Genomic DNA, 6,293 nt, shown 5'->3' on the forward strand with positions numbered 1-6,293 from the left:
TATTTCCGGAGTATCAAGGGTAATTATTCAGGTTCATTTGCATACCCATAAGACACTGCAAATAGTGCAAGTGTTTTCATGAAAACAAATTTATTCATTATGCTAGTTTCTAAGAATATGAGTTATTATTTACAAAATTTATCAGGTAAACTTCTGCAGGTAGTAATGCTTTAGATAAGTAACCACCATCAGTGAACTAGGCATTGCAGTTACTCCAGGCAGGGACTACAAGGGGGGTAGAAGTATACTCTGGTTTCTCTTCAGATCGTATAAATCTTTCGCCTTTTACTAAAGATTTCCGTGGAGAGGAACAATTCTGAGTCTGAAACCAATTTTTTGAGGCCTTGCTTTTCAGCAAGGCTATATGTAACTGTTCAAAGAAAGATTGGTGAGTCCTGTCTTTCTATGTTAGCTGTTCTTTCAGCTTATGTAAGTTTACTAGGTTCTTCAAAGCTGTTAAGTATGTACACGGCTCTTCCTTTGGGTGTTGTGGCTTTTTTCTCTTCTCACCTGGATAGTTTTTATAAAGCATTAAACTTTTTATTTCCGTGAGATTTCGATGCTGGGGTTTTATTTTATTCTTATTAGAAGATTGTAAAATGGAAATGCCAAGTTGTTTTTTTTTTTTTTCTTTTTTTTCTTTTTTTTTTTGAGTGTATGCGCTATTAGATGAACTCTTGAGATGCATGCTTTAACTCCAAAACAAATTTTAAAGAATTTTTAAGTAAAACTTGGGTGAATCAAGTTTACACATATGGTGTATGGTTTCCCAGAACACTTTTTTTTTTTTTTTTTTTAATTTTTTTAGTTGTTATTGAACCTTCATTTTATTTATGATGCTGAGAAACAACACACACGTGCTAGGCAAGGGCTCTACCACAGCTTTTATTCTGAGTTTGTCTGGCTGAGGGTAACAATCCTTTTTAAGAGAAAGAGAAGAGAATATTTTTTTTTTTTTTTTTTTTAGGTTTTCGGTGGATACAACATTTTTATTTTATGTGGTGCTGAGGATCGAACCTAGTGCCCGGCGCATGCCAGGTGAGCGCACTACCGCTTGAGCCACATCCCCAGCCCCAGAACACATCTTAATCCTATTAAATTTTATTATACAACTGACAAACATTCTTTTTCTCAGCACAAGACTGTGAATTATACAATAGTGTTAAGCCTTAACTCAAATTTGGGCATTTTTTAAAATTTTGGTTTGCAAGATTTTTTTTTTTTTTTTTTTGGTGGGTGGCTCTCAGTTTCCCATGCTGACCTGGGACTTGTGGTATTCCTGCCTCAGCTTCCTGAGTAGCTGGGATTACAAGTGTGCAGTGCTCTTTTTGCTCATTTGCATTGCACTATATTCTAATTTTCACTTTTTTACTCAAAACATTGCTGCTATGAAAACACAGAACACAAGCACACCAGTTTTTATAGGACTTACATGTCTCAGGAATTCCTGGACATCCCTATCTTTCTTTACTGAATAATGACAAATTACTTGTCAAAATACTTGACTTGGAGTTAATTATTTGCAGTTAATTACTCTTGGCCTTTTCTTTTCTTAATTCTTTTCTTTTCCCTCCCTCCCTTCCTTCCTTCCTTCCTCATATCTAGAGAGTGTAAAATGGTATTATAATAATTCAAATTATTATTTCCTGATTCCAGAAAGATTGAGTATCTTTTGAAGGTTTTTTGAAGGTCAAGGGTTGAAGTTTGCATGCCTAGCTGGCACAAGGTTCTATGTTCTATCCCTAATACTGCAAAAAAAATTAAATACTAATATTGTCTATACGTGTACAGTACATATACAATTTTTTCCTAATATTTTCAAACCACAGCTGGTTGACTGCAAATGCAGAACCTGCGGAGATACAGATTGTATCCAGCTTCTGAATCTATTTAAACTGATGCTATTGTAAGTTATCACACGAAAACTATAGATATGATGTTTTCAAATGTGCACCAGGAACATACATTTCAAAATTCTTTTGGGATTTATGGGAACAAGATATTTGACTCCATGACCTTAATTTAACAGGTAGGCTTTGTGGCCAGATCTGAGCACTAAAAGGAAACAGTATCCCCTTGTGGCCAGCATAGAGGCTGGAGTAGAAATGAACCAAGAAAAGAGATAAATCTGGTGCTGAGATTTAGAGCCCCCATCTACCCTCGATCCAGGGAAAGTCTCTCCATTGCAGAATTTGAAAAGGCTGGGCTGGGCATGGTGGCACCCACCTATAATCCCAGTGTGGAGGCTGAGGCAGGAGGATTGCAGGTTCAAGGTCAGCCTCAGCAATTTAGTGAGACCCTGTGTCAAAATAAAAAGTAAAAAGGATTGGAGGGCTGGGGATATAACTCAGTTGGTACAAATGTCTTGCATGCACAAGGCCGGCCCTGGGTTCAATCCCCAACACCACAAAAAAATAAAATAAATAAACAAATAATTAAAGGATTAGCTAAATGTTAACAATACTCCTGGATTCAATCTCTAGTACCAAACAAACAAACAAACACATAAACAAAAACTCAAAAAAATTTCATGTGGTCTCCACATTTGAATTTGCATCCTGTATCTATGGTCCTGGAATCTAGTCACAAGTAGTAATCACAGAACAAACAGCAAGAACAGGCAAGAATGATTCAATATTAATCTCTTATAGATCACCACTATAAGAGATGAAAGCAAAATCATCTGATAATCCCATAAATATAGAAAAGGTGTTTAATAAACTCTCCATTCACTGACACACATTTACATATTTTAATTGTATTATACTAGAATTAATATAACAGTATCCTAATTAATAATTTCATTTATTTATTAGCATAATTAATCTATTTAATATAGTGAACATTACCACCAAAAACCCCAAGCAAATGTCACACATTAATAGAAAGTGTCTTAAATTTTTTCTTCAGAGTCCAAAAGGAGACAAGCCACTTCCACTTGATTTTGCACTACCAGTGTAATGTTAAATACAAGAAACTACAAAAAATTATAAAAATGGAAAGTAAAATAAAGAAAAGGAAAAAAAAGTATACAGATCAGAAAAACAAAAGTTATCATTACTATTGGTCCATATGATTATCTTCATAAAAGATCCAAAAAGATCTAGAACTATACTGTCCAGTATGGTGGCCACTGGCCACATGTGCCTGTGGAGCATTTGAAATGTGGCTAGCTTGAATTAAGATTTATTTTTTTTTTTAGTTGTAGTTGGACACAATATCTTTTTTTAAATTTTTATGTGGTGCTGAGGATCGAACCCAGGGCCTCACATGTGCTAGCCGAGCGCTCTACCATTAAACCACAACCCCAGCCCCAAGATGTGTTTTAAGTATAAATTCACACTGGATTGTGAAGACTTTGAAAAAATTATAAACAAGTAATTATTTTTATATTGATTATTGAAAAATTAATATTTGGGATGTTTAACATTTATTACTTAAGTAAATAAAACAATTAATTTTACCTGTTTATTTTTATTAATGTGGCTACTTTTTCTTTTTCTTTTTTTTTTTTTTCTCAGCACTGGGAACTGAACCCAGGGTGCTCTACCACTGAATTATTTATTTATTTTTTTGACATTCATGTCTTTATTAAAATGTTTTTCTAAAACACACTTGAATCAGAGCAAATTTTCTTCCTGTAGTATACAATTATTCAGCCAAGTGACACTAGAAAATAACATGTCCCTGGGTCACACAACCCCAAGAGACACTTGAGTATATTTTCAATTTCAAAAGGACATACAAAAACTACAGTTAGAAACAAATATCAATGTTGATTTTTCTAGTGTTCTGATTTTAAACACATCTATTACTTTTTTTATGATGATCTGAGTCTCAATAAGCCAAGTTATCTAACATCACTTATTTTGCCTTTCAATATCTGAGCAATAATGCAAAGTTTATATAGCAAAGAAAGTAAAGTTTTATATATTTTTTCCTAAAGCAGAAAGTCATCATCTGGTTATTTTAAGAGTTTATACTCATCTCTCTGCTTCTCCTAGCTAAATATTGTATTTTATCTTTGCAGAACACCAAAAGATGGTGAGAAGGTAAACTAATTAAGTAAATATCTGAGAAGTTGAGTAAAAACAAAGCAGTACTTTATCTACCACTGAATTTTATTCCCAGTCCTTTTTATTTTTAATTTTGAGACAGGTTCTCACTAACTTGACAAGGCTGGCCTCTAACTTGGTATGCTCCTGACTTAACCTCCCCAGTTGCTGAGATTATAAGCATGCTTCACCTCACCTGTAGGTTATTTCTTATATTAAAGATTAGCATGAATTATTGCCAGAAATGCAGGAGTAGGCCACACCATAAACAGTGAAATGGTACCAGCCCCTCAAAACCCACGTTTACAAACAGGATGACTGAATGCTTTGGGATTCAGAAACCCTGGAAGTTCCATGACATCAGAGCCTGGATGGCTAAAAACAAAAGTGAAGCTTCCAGGTAGTTCTCTAACCAGGTAGCTCTCTTCCAGGTAGCTCTCAAAAGCTACCAGAACCTTTCCAGAGGGAAGCAGAGCAAAGGCCAGAAGATGAATGCCCCCAAAAACCCAGGAGCAGGGAAACTTCTTTTGTGTCCCCTTAGCCCCTGGCCAAGCCCTATGAGGTATAGCTATTAACAGGTGGTGCATCTCCAAGGGTCTCTTTAACTTCCATTACATTGTGAAATATAGCAAACATGTATTGGTGGATGAAACTGCAAACATATGCCAAGTCAAAGAAACAGAACAACAACAACAACAAAAAAATACATGTATGCTTTGGTTCATATGAAATGTCCAGAACAAGAACATTAAAGTGATCATCAAAGGCTGGAAAACTAGGGGGACAGGAAGTAACTGCTCATGGGTACAGTTTTTTTGGAGAATGACAAAAATGTTCTAAAATTAAGATTGTGGTGATGATTGTACAATTCTGTGAAAATACTATTGAATTGTATACTTAAAGGGTATGAATGTTATGGCTTTTGAATTTTATCCAGTAAGTGTTTTAAAACTAGAGCCACGGGAGGTGGTGTACGCCTGTAATCACAGTGGCTCAGAAGGCTGAGGCAGAAGGCTCGCACGTTCAAAACCAGTCTCAGCATCTTAGCGAGGCACTTAGCAACTCAGCAAGATCCTGTCTCTAAATAAAATATAAAAAAGGGCTGGGGATGTGGCTCAGTGGTTAAGCACCCCTGTGTTCAATCCCCAGTATTTAAAAAAAAAAAAAAAGTGTTTTTAAGCTCTATTAGACATGCAAATCACGTACAAGTCAAACGATTGTCTTATTAGCAAAGAAACCAGCAAAGTGGGAGGGGAAAGTTTCAGTTCAGAGGTATGAAAGGTGAGAAGCAGACATCTACATCAGAAGCTGGAAAAATTAAAAAGAGCAGTTTTCCTTTTACAAGCAAGGAGTTCTATTGTAGGCCGTTGGGAGAGGACAGCACATTTGTAAAGCATAGGCTAAAGAGACTCGAGCTCTGACACTGGAATAGCAAGGTTTCATCCCCAAGAAGCAACGCCAGTGGCACAGAAAATCAGAAACTGAACGCGCAGGGTCCCAGGAATTCTCAATGGCAGACGAAAATGCAGAATATTCGAGCGTACGTGCTGACGTGAAAGGTGAACGAAACCACCACAACCACATCCAAGATCCCGTGTGCCCGCCACGCAGTGTAAGAAAAATGAAAGTGCAAACTGCGGCGTGCAATTTTCCCCACTTGACACTTCTCACTCTGACCGAAGGGAGGAAACTGACTACCCTGCATTTTGTGACAAAGTGTTATTTGCTATTTTCTATTTCAATGTAATAGTCTTTAAAGGAAGTCAAACTCAGACGCACAAAATACAAGACAGATAAAACCCAAATCTGACCTAGGTGGGACTGCGTTTGGATTAGCCGCTTCGCCCCCAAAGGGTGACGCGGAGTAACTAGGCAAGCACTCCACTACTTCCTGAATGGAAAGGGAGGTGACTCCACTTATTTGCATACCCACAGTGCACTGCGCAAACAGGTCTAAAAGGGAAAAAAATTTAAGTTTCCGCGCATATTTTGTGCAAATGACACATTTCTACAAACTAAACTGAAACTTTTTCTTGATGTACAGAATCCTAGCGTTAACTAGCCACCATCAGTGAATTAGTAGTTGCTGTTACCCGAGTTGTGGATTATAGGTGACGACAGCATACTCTGGTTTCTCTTCAGATCGTATAAATCTTTCGCCTTTTACTAAAGATTTCCGTGGAGAGGAACAACTCTGAGTCTTAAGCCAATTTTTTGAGGCCTTGTTTCGACAAGGCT

General features: G+C 36.7%; 2 non-coding genes across 2 annotated transcripts; both read left to right on the top strand.

The window, feature by feature from the left end:
* Positions 1-244: 244 nt before the first annotated feature.
* Positions 245-362, top strand: LOC114085120 (U5 spliceosomal RNA). The gene has a single exon (XR_003581408.1). It is a non-coding gene; the product is annotated as a U5 spliceosomal RNA (small nuclear RNA).
* Positions 363-6,177: 5,815 nt separating this feature from the next.
* On the top strand, positions 6,178-6,293 carry LOC114085119 (U5 spliceosomal RNA). Its single transcript, XR_003581407.2, has one exon. It is a non-coding gene; the product is annotated as a U5 spliceosomal RNA (small nuclear RNA).

This window comes from Marmota flaviventris, chromosome 2 (genome assembly GCF_047511675.1).
Source record: "Marmota flaviventris isolate mMarFla1 chromosome 2, mMarFla1.hap1, whole genome shotgun sequence".
Lineage (NCBI taxonomy): Eukaryota > Metazoa > Chordata > Mammalia > Rodentia > Sciuridae > Marmota > Marmota flaviventris.